General features: G+C 42.4%; 1 protein-coding gene and 1 long non-coding RNA gene across 5 annotated transcripts in view; one reads left to right on the top strand and one right to left on the bottom strand.

Moving 5' to 3' along the window:
* PRKG1 (protein kinase cGMP-dependent 1) overlaps positions 1-27,759 on the top strand; it is a 1,199,334-nt gene that overhangs the window by 550,905 nt on the left and 620,670 nt on the right. The window lies entirely within an intron of this gene.
* Positions 1,721-8,611, bottom strand: LOC112656206 (uncharacterized). Its single transcript, XR_003134190.3, has 3 exons — positions 8,072-8,611; positions 2,546-2,645; positions 1,721-1,879 (listed from the first exon to the last, which is right to left on the bottom strand). It is a non-coding gene; the product is annotated as an uncharacterized LOC112656206 (long non-coding RNA).

Below are 27,759 nucleotides of genomic sequence, written 5' to 3'. Positions count from 1 at the left end.
ACTCTACTGAACCTCAGAGTTACTCACTGTAATGGTGTGGACCTTGTGTGCCAAGTGCAATACAATAGCCTTTGTTTGAATAGAATTCTTCTGTTGATGTCAGTCAATTAACTAAAGTGGTTTTTTAATGCCTACCTTGTGAGCCACTTTGTGCCCAAGGCCCTGTAGGGACTCCAGGAGTAGACTACTAGGTTTCTATGTTCAAAAACTTCAAAATCTAGTTGGTAAGAAGGGAGTGAGTTGTAAGACCATATAAAATGAATGCAATATAGCTGCAGCAACTTCCTTCTAGAAATGTCTCCTGAGGCAAGGAAAAGCAAAAGCAAAAATAAACTATTGGGACTTCATCAAGATAAAAAGCTTCTGTGCAGCAAAGGAAACCATCAACACAACTAAAAAGCAGCCTATGGAATGGAAGAAGATATTTGCAAATGACATCTGATAAAGGGGTAATATCCAAAATATAAAAAGAACTTCTAAAACTGAATACCCCAAACATGACATGAATAGATATTTTTTCCAAAGAAGACATCCAGATGGCCAACAGACACATGAAAAGATGCTCAACGTCACTCATCAGGGAGATGCAAATCAAAACGACAACGATAACACCCCACACCTGTCAGAATGGCTAAAATCAACAACACGAGGAATAACAGGTGTTGGTGAGGATGTGGAGAAAGGGGGACCCTCTTGCACTTTGAGTGGGAATGCAAACTGGTGTCGCCACTCTGGAAAACGGTATGGAGGGTCCTCAAAAAGTTGAAAATAGAGCTACCCTATGATCCAGCAATTGCACTAGTAGGCATTTACCCAAAGGATTCAAAAATACTAATTCACAGGGATACATGCACCCTGATGTTGATAGCAGCATTATCTACAATAGTCAAATTATGGAAACAGCCCAAGTGTCCATAGACTGATGAATGGATAGAGATGTGGTATATATACCCAATGGAATATTACTCAGCCATAAAGAAGAATGAAATCTTGCCGCTGTGGCAAGATATGGCTGGAGCTAGAGAGCATTATGCTAAGCAAAATATGATGATCAGAAAGACAAACACCATAGGATTTCACTCATATGTGGAATTTAAGAATAAATGAGCATAGAGGAAAAAAAAGAGAAAGGGAAACCAACAAACAGTCTTAACTTTTGAGAACACACTGATGTTTACCAGAGAAGAGGTAGGTGGGAGGGGTGGATAAAATAGGCGATGGGGATTAAGGAGCACACTTGTGATGAGCATGGGATGATGTAGAGAAGTATTGAATCACTATATTGTGCACCTGAAACTAATAGTACACTGTATGTTAACTAACTGGAATTTAAATAAAAACTTAACAAAATAAAATGAATTCAAATATTTGATTAAGCTTTCACCATATGTAGCATGAATAATGAGTGATAGGAAAGTTCTAGGGTAAATGATACCAAAGTTCAACGGAGCTGCATTGTCAGTGCCACTGCATCAGATGTCTGGGTGTTTATCATCATGCGGGAAAGTCTACTCTTGGTTATTTTGTTTCCAAATCTGAGATCCTATTTGGTTTTCAGGAGATCCTATTAAGCCATAAATAATTCCAATAATGGTAGCATTCAACAGTCAGCATTTATGGAGTGTCTAGTGGGGAAGTGGTAGGGGTAGCCTGAGGAATGAGAGACCAAATCGCTGATGAGTGGTGAATTTCAGTTAGATATGACCATATGTTCCATCATTTAATATTAATTGTTATCGTACAAAATAGATTTCATGTTGAGGAAACAGGCTCAGAGAAGGGAAAATACTTGCACCAGATAGTTCAGCTCGGAAACGGTGGAGTCAGAATTTTAGGCTCCTCTCTTTAAAGCTACACTCTTTCTGCAGCATCACGTGACCTGTCGGATTGAAAAAAAATCTGTAACAACGATACAATACAAAGAGGGGCTACTGCAGGTGTTTTGAGGAGATTTGAGTAGTTTCTATTAATTAGTTTTTCTTACTGCATGATTTATCCCAGTGAGCCTGAGAATAACCCAGGATAGAATGAGTCTTTTTTCGCCATGTATAGTATAAAATTAGTAATCACATCTCCATTTGATGAAATTTATGATCTGTGTCTTGAAGAGGTTCTCTCACTGAGGTGAGTTACAGAAAAATATTATCAATTACAAAACACAAAGTGTCAACAGTACAATTCAAGATATGCATTTTTTTCATGATCATTCTCTCCTTCGTTGACACTGAATTTTTTCGTGAAACAGCAGTTTGCTAAGGAAAATAAAGCTGAGAGGATTAAAACAGGATTATGCTCCTCTGTACCATTTATAAAGGAATAATATTTAAAAGCTAATTTATGTTGTTAAGATGCTTTGGTGAAGTTATACAATGCTCTAACAATCTGTTTCCCATGTGGGTCTAATTTGCATGTTATATTTTCTCAAGGAGGACCAATTTGTTGCTTTGCTTCCTTTACTCAAAACTGGAAAAATAGCTTTAATAGACCCTACAAATGACTGAGATTTATTTAAGGGAGCTTCATAATACTGGTGTCATGCACATACTTGCCCCCTTTCTGGAGATTCCTCTGTAGTCATTTACTTCCATAGGCCAGGGAATACCTAGGAAGATCTAGCACCATAGATATATCTAAAGAAGAAAAGTCTGGAGAGGAAAAAAAAAAAAAAAGAATACAATATATTTTTAAATAAGAAATTGATTTATCAGTGCCACTATCATCCATGCTTTAGCTCTGTGCTGTTGAATGTGTTAGCTACGTATAGTTACTGAGCATTTGGAGTGTTGGCTAGTCTTAGTTGAGAAGATACCATAAGTGTAAAATACTCACCAGATTTCAAAGACTTAGAACATAAACACACACACACACACAAACTTATGTAAAGCATTTCATAAATATTTTATATTGATTACATGTTTGAATAATATTTAAATTTCAGGAGCACCCACGTGGTTCATTTGGTTAAGCACCGAACTCTTGGTTTTAGCTCAAGTCATGATCTCATGGGTGATGAGATCGAGCCCTGTGCCAGGCTCCACACTCCTCAGGAATCTTGGGAATCTGCTTGAAGATTCTCTCCCTTTGCCCCTCCCCTAACTTGCATACCTTCTCCCTCCCTCTCTCTCTCTCTCCCTCTCAAATAAATCTTTAAATAAAATCTATTTGTTTCATGCAAGTTTTTTAATGTGTCTTCCAGAAAATTTATGATTACACGTATTATTTATATATTTATATATAATTATATATAATTACACAGTATATTTCTACTGGACAGAAATTTTGTAAATGAAGAGGCAAATCCCTTCCTATACCTGGATACTGATTCTTGTTGCCTGTAACTTTGGAATTCAAGCCCATGGCACGGAAAACAAACCAAGTGAGCTTATAACTACAGCCAGGTCATCTCAATTCTCTTACCACAGTCCCTGTCTACCTATCACAGGAAATGCAGAGATGAAAAAAATTGAGCTTCTTCTGTCCATCTGAATTCCTAGGTAAGATAAGCATCCGTTTAACATTAATTCAAGACACGATGAGTCAAGCGTCCTAAAAGATAAAGTATCCATGGCTTCAAGACAGAGGAGGAAAAACACCTAATTTCATTAAGGACTTAAGGAGAAAGGGTGAATTTGGTTAGAAGACCACTTTATCCGGAGGGAATGGCACAAGCAAATCTGATGGGTAGGAAAGGAAGAGTCACTCAGCTAAGAGTGAATATCCAACTGACCCAGAATAGAGACATAGAAAATAAGTAGGAAAAAAAAAAACAGGTGATGCTTGAATTATGGATGTCTTGGTTGCCTCCATGACAGACTATTTATCTTGCTAGCCCGTGGGGGACCACTGAAGACTTACAGACGTTCCAGAACTATAGTTTTGAAGTTAGTATAGAAGGGTGGCATTTGGATTTAGATAGGAAGAAATGAATTAGGAAACTAATTACGGCTGTAGCTGTCCAGTCAAAAGGCCATGAGGACCCATAGTAAGATTAGAATGAAGACAGACGGAAGAAGTGGACATCAGAGGTGTTCCTGAGATGTTTTGTCATATGAGGCCGAGAATGGACACGTTCCATAATAGGATGTCATCCTCAGTAGTGTGTGTGTACCAGAAAAAGGAGATAAATGCACACAGTAAGTCTACAGAGGGATGGGTTTTAGCTTTAACATTGACGTAGACCACAAAAGGTACTTTCACTCATGCTGACAACCACCACCATAGTCCTACTGTTTGCAAGGGAAAGGTTTGTACCTCACATCCCACATGAAAATGTAATGGCCATCTCATCGGAGTCAGGAAAGTTTGTCTTTGGCTCTTTTGATTGTAGCAGAAAGAGGGCAAGATAGACGTGAGAATTGGCCCAAGCAGCAGGATGAAACTGCTAGTTGCCATATGGAGACAGGGCAAGGCAAGCAAAAGTGTCCTGTGGATTTGTTCCCAGCCTCTGGGTCTAAATAAGCAATTAATTGTTGGACTGAAAACTTGTTCTTTGCTTCTTGGTAAGGTGGTCTGAGATGGTGGGGGTGGGGGTGTGTTTGTCACAGCAATGGCACGATGTCCTATTTCTTCTCCTTCATATTTAATGAAGCTTTCTTAAAGTATTAGCTCTCTTCAGCTGTGCTAAAGCCTCTCAAGAAAAGTGGTTCTGTCCCTGCTTAGTTCAGAGTTATAATTGTTAAAAATAACTCCGTTTAGGAATCTCGGAGCACATGGGTCGCCTGGGTGGCTCAGTTGTTTGAGTGTCCAATTCTTGATTTTGGCTCAGGTCATGATCTCATAGGTCTTGGAATCAAGCCTCACCTGGGGCTCCGTGCTCAGTGGCGACTCTGCTTGAGATTCTCTGCCTCTGCCCCTCCCCCACCAGAGCTCATGCTCTCTCTCTCTCTCTCTCAAATAAACAAATAAATCTTGAAGAAAAAGAATCTCTGAGCACAGGTTTACAAAGAAAGTAATTTTCTTATGTATAGTAGATGGTATTTGTGCTATTTTCCCACATTATGTTCATATTCTCTAGCCAATTTAAATATTAGTAACAAAGTAGAGATAGCTGATGATATATATTCTTAATCTTAGGGGAATTCAGTGAATATATTTAAATTTATAGCACCTGTTCAGGCATGAGGAAAAGGATGTACCTATATTCTCTTCTCAACTGACATCATTATTCATGTCTCAAGATAGACTAAGCATTTCTCAAGAGAAATATAGCTATTTAGGTGCAGCACGTTTTATAAATATGGATAGGAGAGTCAGCTCTTTGATCAATTCACAGAGTGTGCACTCAAATCACTAAAAAGGCTCTCACTTTGTCTTTCAATGCTCATTTCATAAGTTTTTGCTTGCAGAGGTCTCCTTTCTGTCATCGGAGTAATGTAGGAGCTGCTTTCTCCTCGTTGGGAAATTTCTATAATTTAACTCCACTTCTAACAAACATAAAGACCGTGTGCTTGATTTCCAGAAGGAAAAAAATGAAGAATGGAACTGCAGCAAGGGAACTTTCCCGAAGGAAAGCTGTAATGAATAGCAGTACTTCGAATCTTCCTGAAAGTGCATTTATGTAGTTTGCGAAAAGCAAATGACCCATTTCAAACACTGAATCCTCACGCTGTGTCAGGATTTTTGCTCTTTGCCCCTGGCCACATATGTGCTATAATGAGTCCACAGAGAGCCCATAGTTCCATGGCAATCCTTGCCTTGTATGGAGAGATAGAGTAGGGAAGGCTTAGAGACCCTTGGCTGCCATCGAATTTCGGTACATTAATATTTAAAAATTATGCATGATCTTTGTAAAGTACTGCCCCAGTATGAAGTAGCATACAGTTCAGAGTAACGAAATTACTGTCATGTAGTAGACTTAAACCTACATAGCCTGTTTTTTACTTAAATATGAATGGACTGGCCGCATGGTGCAAGAGAAGTGGCTTTGAGTGAGCTGGATCTACTAATCCTGGCTCCAGAAAAACCCAGGTTTGATCCAGACAAGTTGTAGAACATCTCCAAGCCTCAGTCCCAGTTGAAAATGGGGACGATAATACCAATTCCAATTCACAGAATGATTCTTGAGGATTGCTTGGGAGACCGCAGACGTAACCCAGGAGGGTACTCTTCACGAGTCATCCCGACACAATGGATGTGGATTCACACAGACCCAGAACGTTTCCTATTATTACTCCTTGTATATGATTCCTGTCCTGTTGCAATCGTGCAACGTAACCATCCCTAGGAAGTTGAAGGCAGAGTGACTTCGAGATAGTGATCGAAATAAGCGCAGAGTCCATTGGCCGTATCATGGAGGGACTGCTTCTTGGCAAACCTAATAGGGACAAGAACGTGTTTATTCATTTACTTTTGAGTCCAAGTGGGTGTTATCCACTGCTTCAAGCATTCAGTGTACAGTGTACATTTTCCTTAGCATCATAATTTGGCTTTGGTGCGCCTTGGAGAACACCGTTGCCCACTCATGTGGCCTAATTCTACTAAGTCCGTCTGTCCCTCTGGGTCGGAGCATCTTGAAACTTTTATTCTAGAACAGAGATTTGGAATTTTAAGGATCACCTGCAGTTTAAAATGCTATTTCCTGAGCCCTGGCTCTGGAGATAATGAGCTAGGGGGACCAGGAGGATCCTGTGCTCAGAAGATTCTGACCAGTGGGCTAGCCTACATCTATAGTCCCTGTTGTTTCTCAAGATATTTATGTCCAAAGTATTTTCATATAAATGGATTTTTACTGTTTTTAGCAAGGGGAACTGCTTATAGAATTTATATGTGATTTCTTGTTGGGTAAAAACAAAACAAAACAAAACAGAAAAACATATCCTTGTCCTTGCTTTAATTGGACTTTGTGAAGAACGTATATAAATAACACTAACCCTATTTGGTTCAAATAAGCTCATCTATGATTTGAAAAGTAACTAATGGGGTGGCTCTGCAGTTGAGTGTCTGCCTTTGGCTTAGGGCATGATCCCAGGGTCCTGGGATTGAATTCTGCATCGGGCTCCCCATAGGGAGCCTGCGTCTCCCTCTGCCTGTGTCTCTGCCTCTCTCTGCATCTCTCATGAATAAATAAATAAAATCTTTAAAAAAAAAAAAAAAAGAAAAGTAACTCAGGATTGTCAAGTGATCAGTTCATAGTAGTTTGTTCATAAGAATGTATCAGAAAACCTGCCCCTTTTTCTGCGCCACGCAAGCTGCAACTCAACTAAACAGATAGACGAGTTGAACTTTTAGTCAAGAGACTAAGCAATCTGTACCATCAGGTGTAACAGTCATCTTTTAATCGTAGCTCCAGAATCGAGTGATTTCCCTTTGTTCCTGATGATGCTACGAATATTTTAAACGTCCAGAACTTGTGCATGACTTCTAACTCCACAGGTTTTTTTTGTTTTGTTTTTGTTTTTTGTTTGTTTGTTTTTGTTTTTGTTTTTTTGAAAAAGGGGTTTATTGGTGTGGTGGCCTCAACATAACTCCACAGTTTTTATAGCAGTGGCTTTGTGAGGGGTTGCTGTTAGGCGTGGGCGGTACGAATGGTATGAATGGGTGATAGTCCTCGGGTGAGTTGCTCAGTGGATGGTCACGAGGCGGTGTGTGCCCTGTGCCCAGCAGCACATGAGTCAGGGTACGTTAACCATCTGCTCGGTACTGAGCACTTCACTAGCTGCTGCTGGTGAGGGCGACAGGAAAGACAAACAAGAGAATGAATGAATGAATGAATGAATGAATGAATGAATGAATACGTAAATACACAAAGACATAAATACATAGATAAACAACCCACCCACCCCAAACCTCTCCTCTGAGTCAGCTTTCATAGCAAAAGGTTTGAGTTACCTGGGGCGGGTGGTGGGGGGAAAAGAATTGTGTTGCAATATGTAACAAGAAGAATACTACGATGCTTGATTCCGTGTGATTTGAGCACAAAATGGGTATTTACGAGGCTGGGCTCCCCGCCTTTCCTTTCCCTTTGGAAACACGATTGTACATTCAAGCGCAAAACCCGTAAAGCAGTCGAGAAATCAAAGGGAAGGCAAATCATAAAAGGGAAAAAAAAAAAAAAAAAGATGGTATCACTTACCACAAGTAGAGAAAATTGGGGAAGTTGGAGTTCCCGCCGTGGAACGCCAGAAAGACATTTTCCTACGAGGAGGGACGGCCTAGAGTTGGGGCTGCCCTTGGAGGGGCTGGGGAAATGGGATGTGCTGCAGGTGGGGCGGCCCAGTTCTGCAGCAGCCCTGCCGGGGGGCGGGAAAGATACAGGTCAGATGGGATCTCAGGGCCCTGAGGATGGGATCCCTGTGGGCTGGCGATTTTTGTTTCTCCTCCTGCTTGGGGGTGGGGGGATCGGGTCAACACCCAGCTGTGACTGACTCGGAGAAATCCTTATTTTCGGCATCTGTCACAAACCCACGCAAGAGGCCCCACCTGCAAATCCAGGTGTTAGTGAGCGAGCAGGAAACAGGTCCCTCTGGGCGCTCGGTTCCCAGCGGGGGATCCCAGGCCGGAGGCCGTCCCGCCACTGCTCCTGCTTAGGGACTGGGTGCCGAGCGTGGAAGAAGCAGAGCTGAAGCTTAGGACCCTCTGGCCCATGGCCTCCCCGCTCCGCGTGCCATCTGCTGTGATGTCACAAGTCAAATAAAGAGGACATTCTTGTTCTTTTTACTTTCATACATTCTCCAAACATTTAGATGGGGAAACGAATACTTAACTCCAGTGGAGAAAATTGTTCTGTCACCAAGAAAAAAAGGCTCCCCTTTCTCCGCAGAGATTTCCTTGCCAAAACCTAATTGCTTAGCATCAAAATGCCACCCTTGTTTCATGCATTAGTAGAAGCAATTCTTCTGTCTCTAATACCGTCTGTCAGCATTCGGGGTGTGAAGCTGAAAGCCATGAAAGCCATGTCACCAGGCAGGCTCAGAGGTTTATGGAGCTTGGCCACACGTCTTCATGTCAGGGCTGGTTTTGAGTTGGTCAGCTCGGGGCATCGTGCTTGTTTTCTGTTCCCCTTTCATGGGTGCGTGGGGGTGGCATTAGGCCCCCAGTATGAAGTAGGGAAAGGAAATGAGGGCGCTGCACGCACTTTTTCAAGACTCCATTAAAGCTTCCTCTGTGCCAAACATTGGTGGGTGGCGGGGATTTGGAGGCGTGCAGGCCAGCCCTGAGATAACCGATAGGATGTGCGCTGGATATTGATTTTTTTTAAAAAATTGAGAATGGCAAATGGTTTGGTGAGGGTGACCATGCATGGGTGTTGTCCAAGCACACAGAAGGGACAGTGGGAAAAATCACATGAAATGGTTTGATGAATAGCTGGGAGCTAGTAAGGAGAAGCACTGTGTGTGTGTGGTGGTGAGTGGGTTGTCATATTTAAATTGTTTTTTTTTTTTAAGATTTTGCTTATTTATTCATGCGAGACATAGAGAGAGAGGCACAGACACAGGCAGAGGGAGAAGCAGGCTCCCTGCAGGGAGCCCGACATGGGACTCGATCCTAGATCCCAGGATCACACCCTGGGCCAAAGGCAGATGCTCAATCGCTGAGCCACCCAGGTGTCCCCATATTTAAGTTCTAAGAAAAGAGAGGAAGACCACGGCCCTGTGTCCGATGTAAAACTTGTTGGTTACTAATAGTTTTCCTTTGACTCATGGAATATTTCTATCCTACGACCGATCAAAGCACATCACCTCATAAAGTCCGTCAAGAAATTCAGGATCCCTTCTGTCATTGGGACAGAATAAAACCCCTGTAAGTTAACGAGCACATTTGAAAGATGAAACATGTGATTTCTGAGGATCTTCTCACCCTTATGATTCTATTCAGTAGATATCCATTAAGCACTTTGAGAGAAGCAGAGAAAATAAGGAAGAGTGAGTTGTCGCCAGGCCTGCAGAAAGGGTTCAGATGGGCCAAGAAGATAAAGTTGCACCTGATGACGAAGCCTGTACAGCAATGTAATGGCCAAACCAGAGGCCAGCTACGAGGGTGGCTGGAAAGCCTCTGTCAGTAAAAATCGGTCCAACGCATCAACTTTCATTCTCATTTGAATATTTCAATACACAGTTGCACCAATGGCCTGAGTTTCAATTAGGGGAAAAAAAAAAAAGGTCCAGAAATTTCCACTTATGAGAAACATTTCTGCTTTTGTAATTAGGGAGCCCAGTAATTAAATATGCCTGGGAAAGTTGTATTAGATTGCATTACATTGGGTCAGGTACATGCTTTCGTGTCACACCCAATGGCCCCTTTTAGGATCATAAGCGAATGGAAAAACAGCAGCTCAACACCTCTAGAGCCCCTGTTGGGGAGCAGAAATGCATTCCAGTGTAGCTTCCTACTTGCCTTGCAGATTTTAATTAGTGTAGTACGAGCTGCTGGACGGTTCTACGGGGAGGCTGGTCTGCAAAGCCACATATTTCTGTAGCTGGAAACTCTCGGAAAAGGACTCAAACTGGGAAAAACTGAACAGAGACTTTGTCCTCATTTGATTGAAGGTTAGAGACGAGATGGAGTCCGGTTGTCTCATGGCCTTTTTTTTCTATTAAGAATTGTCGTGAAGATTAGATGATGAGATGAACCAAGAGTAAAGCCCTTGGACCTTTGCTTTTGGCCGGTTCGGTGAGTGGCTGTAGGTAAAGAAACACGTGTTTGCACCTGCCACGAGGCAGGGGCAGGGCCCACCCGCGCTCTCCTGCTTTCTGGGTGTTTCCTGTCAGTCCCTAGGCTGGAAGGTGCAGGCTTTGAGAGCGGGGACTGAGTGCATCACCACCATGGCTCAGACCTACTCCCCGTATCATGGTGTCACCGTCAGTACCTATCTGTCCACACAGCTGGTGAGGGGCCCGTGTCCTGCCCACCAGGATTATCGCCTGGAGTCCTGGTAGAGGGTTCGGCCTCGAGGACGAGCCAAGAACAGCAGGTACTGTACAGCCAGGAGATCCAGGCTACCCCCTGCCTCCCAGCCCAGGCTGTGTTTAATTTGGCAAATCAGTGCATACGGATCTGGGGACTTGCTGCCATTGTTTTGCTTGAAAGGAGGACTTTTTAAAAAATTTGTTTAAATTAACCTTGACCTGGGATGCCTGGGTGGCTCAAGGGTTGTGTGTCTGCTTTTGGCTCAGGGTGTGCCCCCGGGGTCCTGGGATCGAGTCCCGAATCAGGCTTCTCCCTCTGCCTGTGTCTCTGCCTCTTGCATGGATAAATAAAATATTTAAAAATTAATTGACTAAACCCATTAATTAATTACCCTTGACTAACATTAAGTTCAAATATCCTGACCCATTTGTATATCGCGCTTCATGAAGGAACTATGCATTTTTTTAGAGGATCCTCACGAATGTTGCATAATAAATTTCAGAGAGTGAGGGCCACCGGATTTGGATACACCTACTTGGAAAAGTGGCAGTTGTTTTTGTCCTCAAGTGTGCTTGCTTTCCTGCTCATAAATGAGCCTTCCTCAGTCTAATGTTAAGTCATCACAACCCAGGGAGCACCTGAATAGCTCAGTGAGTTAAGCCTCGGACCCTTGGTTTTGGCTCCTCAGGTCATGATCTCAGGGTTGTGGGATCGGGTCCTACATCAGGCTCCATGTTCAGCAGCAAGTCTGCTTGAGATTCTCTCTCTGCCCCCTCGTCAGGCCCTCCCCCGAGTGCTTGCTCTCTAAAATAAATAAATCTTTTAAAAAAATTAAGTCATCATAATCAATATAAAAGGCTGGTACAAATATCAATATTATGTACATTTAGATGAGCAAAGTATACTTTTGCTTTGCCAGCGTTTTAGGTCACATGTTTTAGCTTTAATAGGGTCTAAGAATAAGTAGAAGAATGCCGTGACTCCACTTAAAAATGTGTATAATTTCCAGAGAGCGTATCAGGAATTTAGAGATCTCTTCCAATGTACTTTATCCTATTCTGCTTTTAGACTTCCACTGCAGCGGCCTGTATATCATAGTACATCGAGGCTTACTGATAATTCATTCCTCATTTACGGGGTAGATCATCTTCAAAAGAAATACTGATTTTCTATAAGAAGGTAATTCCCTATATTGAGACCAAAACTGGACCCAATTTCCAGGTCCAACTGATAAGTAATAATTAGTTATTAAGCATTTGCTTCCTCGTGTCTTTTTTTTTTAAAAGATTTTATTTATTTATTCATGAGAGAGGCAGAGACACAGGCAGAGGGAGAAGCAGGCTCCCTGCAGGGAGCCCCATGCGGGACCAGATCCCAGGCCCAGCCACCCAGGTATCTCTGCTTTCTCATATCTTAGGTGAGGTCAACTGCAGTCATGTTTGGGTACAGGTGGTTGAGTGGGAATTAGTAGGAAAGGGTCAGGAACCGAGTGAGGAAGCTGCCCCAGCTATAGACTGAGCCCCTGAGAAGGAGGCTCTCCACATTACCCGAGGTGGGAGAGACTTGGGCTTGATTGGACAGTCCGCTACGGTATGTCACTGATCCTCAAATGTCAGTGTATTTATCAGTCTCCTGTAGATCTTGTCATACTGAAGATCTGGGGACAACTGGGTGGTTCAGTGGATCGAGCATCCGGCTCTTGGTTTCGGCTCAGGTCATGATCTCAGGGTCATGAGATGGAACCCTACGTTGGGCTCACAGTGTGGAGTTGGCTGGTGATTCCCCGTCTTCCTCTCCCTCTGCTCCCCCATCTAATTCTCTCTCTCAAATAAATCTTACGGGGGATCCCTGGGTAGCTCAGTGGTTTGGCGCCTGCCTTTGGCTGAGGGTGCGATCCTGGAGTCCTGGGATCGAGTCCCGCATCGGGCTCCCAGCATGGAGCCTGCTTCTCCCTCTGCCTGTGTCTCTGTCTCTCTCTGTGTGTGTCTATCATCAATCAATCAATCAATCAATCTTTAAAAAAAATAAATAAATCTTACGAAAAATGCAGATCTGGTTCTATAGTATGTTAGTTTCCTAGAGCTGCTGCAACAAGTTGGCGCAAGCTGGGTGGCTCAAAACATCAGAAGTTGGTTCTGGAGGCAACAAGTGCAATATTGGTTTCACTGGGCTGACATCCAGAGGTTGGTCGGGTTGCACTCCCTCTGGGGCCCTGTGGGAAGCATCCAGTCCTTGTCTTCCAGCTTCCTTGTGGAGTCCGTGTTCTCATCGCCTTCTCTTCCGTGTGCATCATCTCCCCCCTTCCTCTCCCTTATGAGGATGCTTGTGATTGGATCTGGAACCCATCGAGATAATCCAGTATTATCTCAAAATCTTTATCCTATCTGCAAAAACTTCACCACATGAGGTAATATTTATAAGTCCTGGGAATTCTGATGTCCGTGGACATCTATGTGAGAGCCATTGCCAGCCTACCAACGTGAGTCTGGGTGGCCATTAAGATTCTGAATTTCCGGGATCCCTGGGTGGCGCAGCGGTTTGGCGCCTGCCTTTGGCCCAGGGCGCGATCCTGGAGACCCGGGATCGAATCCCACATCGGGCTCCTGGTGCATGGAACCTGCTTCTCCCTCTACCTGTGTCTCTGCCTCTCTCTCTTTCTCTCTGTGTGACTATCATAAATAAAAAAAATTAAAAAAATTAAAAAAAAAAAAAAGATTCTGAATTTCCAACAGTTGCCCAGATGGAACGTTGCTGCTGCTGCTTGGTGCATAACACTTCGATCAGCAAACGGCCGGATTACCAATCTACAGAGCTGAGCCTGGTGTATCTGGCTCAGAGCAGACTTGTGCTCAGTGAGACACAGACTCACTTAGTAGCAAGGGACACAGGAGACAGGGTGAAACTCCTAGGAGGTGGAGTCACCAAGAATCAGGATGGTTATTTGTGCACCAGACATTCTTCCAGAAGAGTGAGCCTGGAGCTGTGCTTTCAGAGGCAAAACTGGAGTCTGAGTCAGGAACCAAGCCAGGAGCTCCGTTCTTGAAAGTGGGCAAACAAGATACTCAGTGGGCAGACAGAGGACCTCGACACGAGTTTATGTCAACACGTTGAGTGCCAGATCCTGCCAGCTGGTTTACCTCAGCCTCCTGCCAACATGGCCAGTGCTGATTATGAAACTAGTCTTCTGTGTCTCTTCTCAGCAGCTCTCAAACTGCTGACTGAGTAGCTCTGGAACAGGGCTCTGAAATCTCCAGTTTTAGCCAACGACTTGCACGGTTCACTTGCAGGTGGTCAGGGAACCATCTTTGGAAAATGTTCCTCAACATGGGGAAGGCATCAGACGCCACCAGTTGATTTTCACTTGAGTTAGACAAGCTTCTGGTGGTGGTGCACGTCACCAGGAAAACAAAATAGGGCCCCAAAGAAGTCTGTTTTGTCCCTAAAGGCATCTGAAGTCTGACTCTTGAACGTGTTCTGTAGGGGGCGGTCAAGTCTGCAAACTTGACTCTACGTAATACACGATGTGTTCATATTACATCACAATGTGTGTCGTATCCAATATGTTGTCCCACGTTGCAAATGTGTAGTTCGGTGCCATGTGCACACTTCTAGTGTTCAGGACACTCCAGCTGCATTTCCATCCACGTTTGCACATGCATGGGTGAGACATTATCTCAGGTGGTTTGTTCCCTCAGATTGCACTAAAAACACCTGTGCCCAGGGCACCTGGGGGGCTCAGTGGTTGAGCACCTGCCTTTGGCTCAGGGTATGACCCCGGGGTCCTAGGATTGAGTCCTGCATCCGGCTCCCCGCAGGGAGCCTGCTTCTCCGTCTCCCTCTGTCTCTGTCTCTCTCTCTCTCTGTGTCTCTCATGAATAGATAAAAATAAAATAAATAAACAGCAAACAAAAAACAACAACAAAAAGACCTGTGTCCCTGGCTTCATCTGCATTGCCAAGTCATCCAATCCAGTTTGGCGAACTATCTTTCAGCCAAGGCCACTCTGGCCTAAATGGGTGGTTGTCATGCTGTTGAAGCCGCTCAGATGACTTCATCTGACTTATAACCACCTCAATGGGCAGACGTGGCGTGTTTTATTTTTTTTTATTTTTTTATTTTTTATTTTTATTTATTTATGATAGTCACAGAGAGAGAAAGAGAGAGAGGCAGAGACACAGGCAGAGGGAGAAGCAGGCTCCATGCACTGGGAGCCCGATGTGGGATTCGATCCCGGGTCTTCAGGATCGCGCCCTGGGCCAAAGGCAGGCGCCAAACCGCTGCGCCACCCAGGGATCCCTTTTTTTTTTTTTTTAATTTTCGTGGCGTGTTTTAGACTTCATGTTTGTTCTGTCGAGTGAATACAGAGCTGGAGCAGCTACAGGACTCCCTTGGCCTCTTGCTGTCCTCGGTCAAAAGGGCATGGGCTGTGGAATCATAAAATTTGGATTGGAAGAAAAATAAAATGTTGGTTGATCTAATTTTTGAAGAGCCTCGTAGTTTTAAAGCGATTTGATGTTACAAAATGAGCCTGTGTTCGGGGACGTGTGGCCATGGAATCACATAGATCCCGTAAACCCCATCGGTGATCTACATTAATTTTGGCGAGAGGTGTTTCGTAAAGGATCTGGCTCCTCTCACTTCTGTTTAATCTTGCCCTGAGGCCCCTGGCCAGGTCACATTCACCGATTTCCTGTTCTCAGTGGCAACACATACGTCTGCCATTAGCACTTATGCCATAACCTTTACTTGTCACTACTCGACTGCTTTCTGTTTCTTCACTAAATTATACAATTTTTTTTAGCTCTAGTATCAAGCCATAATATTTGGCAGGAAGCTGCTACTCAAAACATAACTGAGTAAGTGGTTTTCAAAATAAAAAATGAGCAAAATTTCAATGCATCCACAAACTGCTGCCTGTGATATCACCTTCCTCTTAATGATTCCTTATCGTCTGCCTATATGACCTAGTGCACTTATTATGGGTCTCAGGAGCTCATTTTTCTATGAAACGTAAGCTGGAATAGAAGAAAAATAAGGAGCATGATCATTTTAAATTATGTTGAGTCTGTAGTCCTCTGCTGATGCCACAGGGGGGCATTGGGAAGGGTGCAGGAGGCAAACACACATCTGAGCCTCTGGCCCCTTTGTCTTCCTCCTTCCCTTCCCCACTTTGAAACAGCTCAGTCATGTCTTTACCTATAATTTTTATCCAGATCTCTGTAATGGGATATTTTTAAGGTATTCAAGATGGTGTCCACTGTAGTCATTTTTCTTCCACGTGGCTGTTCAGCACTATGTTCCCTCTCAGTTTTCCAAGCTGGAAATGCCATTTAAGGCAATAATTTGGTGATTTGAAAAGATGGAGAAAGGATAAAATAAAAGCAAACATCACCAACTTTTTTTTAAATTGCTTCTCCCCGTGTCCTTTTACAGAAGACACTGTGAGGTCCCATCCAAGCTGAATTAATGAATTTAATGAAGCTGCATAGCAGTGGTCAGTGCTATTCCAACAGCATTACCAGACTCCAGCAACTAACATCTCTGGGGTACATGATGTTTGGGGGAAAAAATGACTATTTATGCAGTTGTACTGATTACTACTGTGTCTGGTGGCAAAAGGAGCATTTATTGTCTGTGGCCCAAGCTTGCAGTGAGTCAGCCTTCTTTAATGGGACTTACCTTGGCCGAGGAAAAGTATGATTTTTAAATTTCTTTTCAAATTCACTATTATCCTGGTACATGCTTTTCTGTTTGCTGGAAGACGAAGGTAACCTTTTAGCGTTCAAAGCAAATCCTGGTTTGATTTGTGAGGACAAAATCAAAAGCATCTATCACTGTGCTCTCCTTTTCAAGAGTCGCTCTTTATTTCATTATCAGGAAGCCATTAGCCACCTGTCTATAAGTTTACAAATGTTTGTGTGCTGGGTCATTGCAGTTGTGCATGGTTACCAATCCCATGAGGGTCTAACATCCCCCTGGACGACTTCGGGCGGCTACTCCAGTTCTCAAGAACCCATTTATGTAAGTGCCATCGAGAGTAGTACGTGCAATGGGAGGGAATGATCTGTTCTGATTAACATATGTGATATTTGAGAGTCCTATCTTATGACCAATCCCTTGGCATATCGCCTGTCTCTTCCTAACTCTGGTTTTTTGTTTTGTTTTTATATTTTATTTTATTTTATTTTATTTTATTTTATTTTATTTTATTTTATTATTTTATTTTATTTTATTATTTTATTTTATTTTATTTTATTTTATTTTATTTTATTTTATTATTATTTTTTTTTCCTAACTCTGTTTTTAAATGGTACTAAATGGAGTTTCTGGTTGGCAGATTGCCAATTTTTCCAGTGGAAAAAGACTGATAGAAATTGTGAAGAGATTCACAATTTACTTTTTAAAAGCTTCCTTTATGGATTTTTGTCAATATCACAGGGACCTGGGGCAAGGAAATCGATAATAGATACACACACAAAAAGGTACAAGCATCTGTAGCAGTGTGCGTGACCTTCCAGAAAGTAATACAGGTGTAAGAATGGTGTTTAAAAATAGAATGGGAAAGACATATATATTTTAAAAACACATATTTTATATATAGTCACATTATTTTGTAAAGATATATATAACATTTATTCATTTTGCTTCCATAAATCCATGAATCATTCTGACGTTCCTCAAAAGAGTAGGGTTTTATAGAAAACCCATGTGAAACAAAAATAGAGATGGAAATCCCCCCAAAGTAGATTTCTCCAAAACTGCTTTATAAAATTATTTAGTTGGGATGCCTGGGTGTCTCAGTGGTTGAGCGTCTGCCTTTGGCTCAGGTTATGACCCTGGGGTCCCGGGATCGAGTCCCACATTGGGCTCCCCGCAGGGAGCCTGCTTCTCCCTCTGCCTGTGTCTCTGCCTCTCTCTGTGTGTCTCTCATGAATAAAAAAAATCTTAAAAAAAAAAAAAAAGATTATTTGGCTGTATGAGAGAACAATAGTAAAATAAAGTTGATGGAAAGAGCTGGAACAAGATACTCCCCTAAAATGTTCCTAGGCACGTGTCATTCCTGCTAATGATAACTTGAATTGCTATATCTCTTTAAAAAAACAAAACAAAACAAAACAAACAAGAAAAACTGAACTTGGGTAAGTGCATGGGCCTTAAATCAGAGAGGAGGCCGGCATCGGTCATTTATTGTCGCCTCTGGTCAGGTGTCACAGTACCTCCCGGGATACAAAAATAGTCTCTACTTTTAAGAAGCTTACTGTTTGCCAGCATCCCATAACCACCCTGAAATTGCTTTCGGCAAGGAGCTGTATTTTTGTTCTTCTAGCCTTTTTATCCCCCCGCCCCCGAGTTTTATTTGGCTAGTCTCTCAATAACGGTTGGCCACATGTGTTCTTATTTTCTTTTAACTCCCTGGGTTTCAATAGAAGATTGAGTGGTCCCAGCCTGGATGGTGCTTAAGTGGAGTGTTAAGTGCGCTATAGCACTTACGTGACATTCGAGTCAATAGAGATTGATTTGGAGAATTTGGGTAGTTGACCAGAAGGAGAGGTGGCCGTTTGCCATCCTAGAAATGTGTCTATTTTCCCAAATACAATCTTAGGCCAAATGGGAAACCACTGTGAAGATGATTAGGGCTGCGGGAGGAGGAGGAAGGAGCCTGCTGAAAGGGTTCCTGCCTCTCATGTGCGAGGAGCACAGGGCTCATCTGTGCACCTGCTGCTGCGGCAGGAGGAGGCCGAGGTGTTCCTGGCACAACCCACAGCAGGTGCCAGCCCTGTTGAGCGTGCAAATAAAGAAGAAAACATTGCTCTAAGATAGTACGTAAGCCAGGTTAAGTGCAGGTCCAGAGAGTCAAAGGAGTTTGGGGCAGGGGGGTTGCCCTTGTAGGGGATTATGATTGACTCACTGGCTCTATTTCTTCCACATTTGCTCAATTTCCACGAGTTTCAGGATGGCATGAATGCAATGGATGAAATGCTTCTAGAGCAAAAGTGGTCAGCCTTGGGTGATCTGCCCACCATCCTCTCCCCTAAAGAACGTCTGGAGACACAGGTTGTCACACCTGGAGGTGAGGGTGGGAGGTTGCGACTCGTGTCTGTTGGCAGAGGCCAGGGATGCAGCTAGGTGTCCTGTAATGTGTGGGACCAACACTGGCAACAAGGAATTAACTGATCGAAAATGGCAGTCCTGCCAATGTTGAGAAACCTTGTTCTAGACCCATTCTCCCTGGGTCTTCCCAGGCAATGCAATTTGACTCCTTTTGACTCTGTTGCTATTTTTTAAATATATTTATTTATTTTAGAGAGAGAGAGTGTGTGTGTGAGCAGGAGGGCAGAGCAAAAGAGAGAATCTCCAACAGACTCTCTACTGAGCATGGAGCCCAAGGCGGGGCTTCCTCCCAGGGCCCTGAGGTCACGACCTGAGCCTCAACCAAAAGTTGGAAGTTCAACCCCTCTGAGCCACCAGGCGCCCCACTCTGTTTTTGACTTGATAGTTTTCATCATCCAGAAAGGATCAAATTATTAATACCGATTAACTAATTTTGGCCCTGCTGATTATTATTAGCTATGACAAAACTCTAATCCTTCCCGGTTGCCACAGCAGCTGCGTGTTTGTTAGGAGATTTGCCTGAGAAAATATTTTGTTCTCATGAAGCAGAGAACACAAGTCCTGATTAGAACAGGGTAAAAACTAAACCTTTGGTCTCCGCAGATATATTTTTATAATAGTCTCTTACTATTATAACCCTCTGGCTATTTTAATGCACACTTGTTTTTATAAAGCCATAGTTTGGTTGCTATAACAACTTGATGTAGCTCTTGATGAGCTCTTCTTGCCTTAATGTTGCTTTTAAAAAGTTGAGGTTGCTATGACTACACAATCCTGCTTTATTTCCAGCAGGCTTTCTTCCTCCTTGGAATTTGCTCTCAAAACATGTATGTGTACGTACATGCGTGTGTGCGCACTCCTACTAGCATGCCTTATGGGAGTCTACTGCATAGAACAACCAATGTCTAAAATCTCGAAAGACGAGATGGCAATTAATTTATTTAAGGGCATACTGTTATTCTTTTTTTTTTTAATTTAGATTTTGTTTATTTATTTGAGAGAGAGAGTAGGGGGAGAAGCAGAGGGGAGAGGGACAAGTAGACTCTGACTCAGGATTTGATCCCATGACCCTGAGATCATGACCTGAGCCCTAATCAAGAGTTGGATGCTTCACAGACTGGGGCGCCTGATGCATACTGTTATTCTTAAGCTGATTTTCATCTGTTGGATGAACTCAGATTACAGATGCTCTTTCTTATTTCAGATTAGATTACTGCTCAATGGCAGGCTCTTCATCTTTTGTTCATGACTTACTTATTTTGTCCTCCATTTTATAACTTCTCCCTGTTTCCAATGGCTTTCAGGGGTCGTTTGAACTCGAAACATGTGAAAGCATGTAGCGTCTTAATATGTTTGTGGAGTCTATCTTACAACATTGCCAATTATGGTCTCTTTTATATCATAGATGACAATAAGATTCCCATCACTAAGATTTTCTCTCATTCAAATTTCGAAAAAATGAAAACTATGAGAGCTAAAAGTTAAGACACCTTGATCCTGTTATTAATCCAGTCACAACTAGCGATATGAGCACCTGCTAGCTACTTTATCTTTCTAGAGGAGTGCTGTCCAATACAAATAAAGTGACCATATAGAGCATTTAAAATTTTCCAGCAGCCGAGTTAAAAAAGTAAAGAGAAAGAAGTTACATTGAATAATTACTGTCTACACCAATATATCCAAAATATTGTCATTTCTATATGTAAATGTTTCAAAATAGTAATGTGTTTTTAAACATTCTTGGAAATTTGGGGGGTGTTTTATACTTGTATACATCTCACTTTGGATGGGCCACATTTCAAGTGCTCGGTAGCCACGCAGGACTAGTGGCTACCGTATTGGATGTATTTAGCTTTAGATCTTCATTAAATTTGGTCATACAACAACATTTCTTGTTTATTGGTCACTTCCTAGGGTCTGGGTCCTTTGTGAAATCTTAAGAATATAAGGATGAATGGGGAAACTCTGTTTATGACAGAGGGAGGGAAAGAGAGAAAGTGAAATATAGAGAAGGAGGAGCAAGAGAAGGGAGGGACGAAGGACGGAAAGAAGGAAGGAAGAAGGAAGCAAGTTCTCAAGTTTAAGTCATTTCCAGCTATCATGTGCTATTATCCATAATCTGATTCTAATTTATGATAATTAAGAGATATTGGTGTAGACCAGGCAATTCCCCACTACTTTGGTGTGACTTCTTCAAGCTTCCATCTCCAACTTTTGAGGAATGCTCCAGACAGATTAAGTGGGCCCCATATATTTACTGATTTGAATCTCCTTTTCTGTCAAAATATGTGGCTGGATCCAAGATGAAATAATGTTATTGTCAAGGGGAAAATTTAATTAGTTTGAAAAGTCCAACTATACTTGGCTATTTTAGGAAAATGAAGAGAAGGGTAGCTGACAGCCTAAAATGAAGAGAGAGCATGTAGACGATAGTTATTCTTGTTGTTTGAACATTATTGTCTACAAGTAATCAAGGAGAAGCACATGATTGCCTTAAATTGTTTTGGCGCCGCACTGCAGGTGACGTTGGCAGGACATCACTGATGTGTCCAGATCTTTTATCACATTGCTGTTTCTATTCCTCTCCTGCCTCTTCTCATTTGGAAGAAGCCAGTTCAAAGTGAGCCATGTGACTCTCGTAAGTCTGCTCCATGAAGGAAGTTTCTGTTTTCTGTTTAACCGTCTGTCATTTTTTATCACCATTATTTTAGGAATAAAGTGGCTTATAGGGTGGGTTTTTTGAGCTGAGCCATTTTGCCTAGAATACAGAGGTTTGAATGATCTAATCTGATTTGGAAATAACAGAACAGTGTTACAATTTGAACAGATTTCCAAATCAAGTTGCAGATGGTAATCTGAGTTGTGAAATAAAATGTTTGATGCTGACAGCTCTTCACTTTACAAAACATTTCAACTAGCTCCATCATTTGTCACAGATTTTTTTTTTCTTTTTTACCTCTTTTCAGTAAAGTAACATAATGTCTGGCATTTCATATCTCTTTGGCCTTTATGAATTAGAATTGTATTCAACACTTTTGCCTTTCTGCATTTAAGTTGTAAAATGATTTTGGAATCCTAAGTCAGAATTCCACACTGAGCAATGCTTCTATATTAGCCTGAAAGGTTTGCTCAACACAAACGTTAGAATATACTTGGAGTGGGAATGACCTTAGGTTTCTGTGATCATAACAGTTCTGTCTACACTGGCAAATGAACTATTGCCACCTCAAGGGCATCTGTTTACACCAAACACTAATTTATAATATAGGCCTGGGGTGGTTACTGAAAAAAAATGACTCAGAAACCCTTCACTTTGTTCATCATAAGCTCATGTTTATCTGTAGAATGTGTCAATTGTTCATTTTCCTTTTTTTTTTTTCCTGAGTATTTTTATTTTTACTGGGAAGTAAGGAGAGAGGATTAATTAGGTTAGCTTTGCTCTTGCCAATTGACACTGATTAAAAGTTGGAGAAAGAATAGGTTATATTTTTGATCATTTACTTCTGTGTTCCCTGGGTGGAATTTTAGAAATGTGGAGCCCCACATTGAAAGGCTACTTTTCACCCTCGGGCTGAAAGAACTCAGATGTTTCACTCAATAGACAATAAGATAGAAACGTGGAATTTCAGAGGTGGAGGGGAATTTGAAACCAGCTCGTTGAAACAATTTTCAAACTTTTTGTCTGACAAGATCTTTTCTTTCTTTTTTTATTTATTTTTTAAGTGTCTGGTTCAGTAGTGTTAAGTATATTCTTTTTTTTTTTTTTTGATTTTTTAAAAGATTTTTTAAATTTATTTTTATTTATTTTTTATATTTTTTTATTGGAGTTCAATTATGCTGTATGTTGACAGGATCTTAAAAGAAAGTGTAGCCTGAGGCTCAAAATATGAGGTACAGGTTGAAGGACCGGAGGAGATGGGATGGGAGTGAGGTGGACGGGGGGGGGGGGGGGGGGGGGGGGGGTACCATCCATTGGAAAGTCCCAGGTCAACTTTAACTCCATCCATTTGCTAATCAGACCCAGGAAAATGATCTGTCTGTTCAGGATCACACAGCTCTGCCTGAAGGCCTGGTCCCTTAGGCTTTTTCTATTTGTTCAACAATATGTGACTGCCTGTTTTGTGCCACCTGAGTTCGTAGAGCCCTGGAGGTCTTGCGATACCACCGTGAGCAAGCCAACCTTGGCCCTGCCTTCGTGGCGTTTATGTTCTAGAGCAGGACAAAACAGTACACATGGAAATGCATGTTGGGGGCAATTTCATATTGACTCCCAGTGATGTGATGACCTAGAGGGGCCTAGGCCTCTTGGTAGAGGTTTGTACTCCACTCCATGTTGTCTTCATGTTAGTGAGTCTCAATTACTAGTGAAGCTGTCACGTCGAGATGCCACAGTGCAAAGAACATGGGATGAGAAACCAAACATCTGGGTGTCAGCCCCAATCCTGTCCCTTCAGAGACACTAAATATTTTATATCTCTGAACCAAGAGACATCATATCTACACAGAATTAAGAATGACCTAGTAGTCTCTGCCCTTTTTTCCCCGAGCCCTCTCAATGGTCCTCCCTCCCACAACACCTACCTGCATATTATTTGCCATTTCAACTGAATTTGTCTCATTTCTCAAGATATTTCAAAACTTTCAAAGGATTGTGGTTCTCTTGGCCTGGATCTTTCAGATTATTTTTCTTTTTTATTTTTTTTTTTTTAGCACCTGAAGCTACTAATTCCCATTCGAACATTTCTTTGATTCTTTCCTACAGAGGGAGAAGTGATTTTGTTTTATTTTCTTTTTAACAATTTGGATGTTACTTTAAGATATCATTTTTATAATCTTTGAAATGTTGCTTGAGCCCATATGTTCCACTGGATCACTACGAATCGCCTGTGTGTTCTCTCCTGGTCGGCCATGAGCTCTTTATGGGCCCCGAATATGTCTGGTTCACAATCAGAATGTGGTTCTCGCCCACAGACGTCACTATCTAAAGAAGAAAGTGGATGCAACTTAAAATAATAAAATGGTCATATTTCCAAATAGCATAGAGGAGCACGTTACTCAGAACTATGTCATGGCAAATGGCCTTAATTCTGTTGTTGCACATGTTAGATTACCAAGCAGGGTGCTTTCTAACTGATCCTGGGAGATAAGTTGATTGATTTCTCTCTTGATTTGGGTTCAGGTCGTGATCTCAGGGTTGGGCGATGGAGCCCTGAATCAGGCTCCCTGCTCATTGTAGACTCTGCTTGAGATTCTCTTCCTCCCCTCCTCTCTCTGCCCCACCATTCATGTGCACGCTTTCTCTCTCCAAAGGGAGAGGGAGAGAGAGAGAGAGAGAGAGAGAACGACAACAGGATCAGCATGGTAAACATTTAAAGTATATCATCATCACCTTCCATCAGAAAATATCTTTTTATCCTTCCCTCCATAGACTTACCATAAGTAAAAATCCAGGAATATAATTTTGTAGGAACCAATGGATTGTGGAGCTAGAATGCTTGATCTTAACATCAGAAGACCTGAGTTCAGCACATGGCTCATCTACTTGCCCAGTCTTGTCACCCTGGACAAATAAGTTACTAAATATTTTGAGCCTCCATTTCCTCATGTGTAAAAGGAGAAGAGCATCTGCCCTATTGACTGCTGGAAGGCCTAGATGTGTCAATTTTTGTGAAGCACCTAGTATAAGCCTGGCACATAGCAGCTAATTTTTTTAAGATTTTTTTTTTTTTTAATTTGAGAGCGAGAGAGAGAGAGTGCACATAGAAGAGCAGAGGGAGAGGGAGAAGCAGGTTGTCCACTGAGCAGGGAGCAGTTGAGGGGCTCCATCCCAGGACCCTGGGATCATGACCTGAGCAGAAGACAGATGCTTAATTGACTGAGCCACTCAGGCTCAGTTAAACTAAAAATTGCATCAATATATTTATATTTTATTTTGATATAATTTTCCTAGGGCTCTATCTCATTCGATAGTAATTCTTTAGTAAATAAGTTAATTTGTTATTGGTTTTATTCAGTATGCCTCACATCTTTTGCTTTCATCTCATTAAGAACAAATCTTTTCAACATCCCCCCCTCTCTTTCCAGCCTACATGGATAGCCAACCATTGCATACAGAAAGCCTATGAATTTCAGAGATTTTTGATTAATGTCAGCAATCAAACTGGTAGCTGTCGGGATGAAGAAGGCGCTATTCTGGAGGCTTCTTTGCAGCCATCACTGTTTTTAGTGTCATGTTTTGCTGGAGACGTATGAGAAGTGTGTGTGTCGTGTTATTGTACTGTATTTTATTGTGGCTCCCGTGGTCGTGGGGGTTCCAGTGGAAGACACCTTAATAGGGTAAGTCCTACCCTGCAGAGAACTAATAGTGTCTTTGCATTTATGTTTCAATAGAGGAAGGTCTGCTGAGGTGTTCAATTAGTGACACATGAATCACGTCTGTAAAGGGTAAGTCAGAGGCTGCAGGAGTAATCAGATGAAAGGGGATATTAAAATACTCCGTTTAGAACACAAATCAATGTATGTCTGCTTGGCAGTTTATTTCTAAAATGCACGGCCTTTGACAGGCTCGAGAGTGGTGTTTTGTGTGGCTACAACATTCTTCTACCACCGTTTCCTAAAGGGGCGCATCTAAAGTAGGGTTTTCTGCACGTGTTCCTGGAGAGATCATTGTTCCTGGAATGAGATCCTCTAGAAGAGAGTGATCTGAAGAGCCGGATTGTGACTCAGACATAGTAACTTAAGTGCAGATTGGTAAGGGGAGGTAGGGGGCCCCGTGCGAGTCCGCTGTTGGCTGATTTTCGCACTTGGCACTGGGTTGCCCCCCTCCATGCAGTTGAAGGGGCCAGATTGAGTCATGCAGCTTTCCGAAGGTGTGGCCCTTGCCTTACTGTTCTGCTGGTGAAAAGTCAAGTAATTCTAATAGTGATCCGAAACCGATTTTGCCCTAACGATCCTATATGGTAAAAATGGTCTCTAGATAAGTGCACGTTCACCTAGTATGCTCTCGCTGAAGTGCTGCTGTAACGGAAGGGGTTTCTCCACGTGGCATTAATTTTGTGCCAGTATTTAAAACAGCTTTCACTTATTTGCAGGGACATAGGGGTAGGGAAGTAGGTAATTTTTAAACGTCCTTTGTAAGTTTGATCTAGCACGAGGCTGGGCCTATGTTTCTACGAAGGGCTGGGTCATATTTCAGACTTTGTGGGCTCAGAGACAAAATTGAAGGTGTGATGGAGGCGGTTCTAAAGCAAGAAGGGAAACTGCCCTTCCCTGTTTATCTGAAAGCAGTGGGCTCTCCCAGTGGCACCCGGATGAGAAGGGAAGGTACGCTGATGACCGTGGGCAGTTGGCAAGCTCTGCCGGGGGCCTCCAGCCTCCGCGGGTCACCCTGACGCTCATCCCCATGCCCTGTCTCCCTCCATACCTCGGTGAATACATTATGCCCATTACAGGCAGCAGGAGCTACCCTGGTAGCTCTGAGCCAGTTGGATCCTACCCTCTGCTCATGAGGTAAAGGGAAGATGAAAGATAAATGCCTGAATCTCTGGTTGAAATTAGGCCTGGGCCTTGGTAACAGTGTGTGTCGGTCTTTGAATCCTGGTCCACCATCTTGGTGGGGGAGGGAAGGCATGTGGAAAATTCCAAGTCCAGATAATTGATATAGAAAAAAAAAAAAAAAAAGAAAAGAAAAGAAAAGCTCCTAGAATCAAGCCATTTGTATAATTGGTAACTGCCCATAATGTTTCTTGTGTTGAGAGTACTCGGCTAGAAAAACATCGTTGGTCTCCCCCTTTCCAAATGATGTTTTGTAGAGAGTGTCCCAATTAATACATGAATTCAGATAATATTTTCAAATACTCTGCTGGAGGATCTTTTCACTTGGAGTTTTTTAAAACCTACTCCTGCCTTTTCCTCACTCTCGATGAAATACTAGTTCATTTTTTAAAGAGATGTTATTTATTTATTCATGAGAGACACAGAGAGAAGCAGAGACTCAGACAGAGGGAGAAACAGACTCCCTGGGGGGAGCCTGACGCGGGACTCAATCTGGAGACTCTGAGATCACGCCCTGAGCTGAAGGCAGATGCTCAACTGCTGAGCCACCAGGCGTCCCTAAAATAATAGTTCTGACTGCATTTTCATGCCAGGATGTGAGAGTTCCAATGTCTTGGTCCAAATATTTTGAAACCCGTGAAAATTATAAAAGTCTTGGTTCCTCTATATGTCACATGCTTTTTCCCCTCATCAGGCAAAGTAGTGGTGATGCTTAGCAAGTGGGAAAGCACCCAGCTTGAGGGGCAAGAGGTTTGACCTTCACCCAGACAGCCTAAGTGTGAGACCACAGACGGAATATTTCAGCATCAGGCGAGAGGATCATCGCTCATCTGTGTCGGATTGTCCAGGATTTTCCACAGTTGAATCAATGACCTTTCTGTCCTCGCCACAATTATATCTGTTCCAAGAGAAGGTGTCTTTTCTGGTTCTGAGTCCCTCATTATAGCCGCTTTGTCAATGTGAAATGGTCTCAAAACCAAGACATCCACCTTGGCTCTGGAGATTTCTGGCAAGAAGCAAAAGGGCAAAAAGCCTGTTTTTCTACTTGAAGTTTATGTTTCTGCTGTACTAGACATCCCTAGGACTATTGGTCTTTACTTTCTGAGCTCTGTAATAACCCCAGGAATGGGCATGGTCCAGGAACTGATATTTTTAGGTCATACGAAGCTAAGCCTGGTTATTCTAAGTGCTTCGGGACAAACTAAGGACAAACTACAATGGTTTAAAAAAAAAAAAAAAAGCTGGAGT

The sequence above is a fragment of the Canis lupus genome, chromosome 26 (assembly GCF_003254725.2).
Source record: "Canis lupus dingo isolate Sandy chromosome 26, ASM325472v2, whole genome shotgun sequence".
NCBI classification, from domain to species: Eukaryota; Metazoa; Chordata; class Mammalia; order Carnivora; family Canidae; genus Canis; species Canis lupus.
This window is presented reverse-complemented; position numbering and strand designations above follow the sequence as displayed.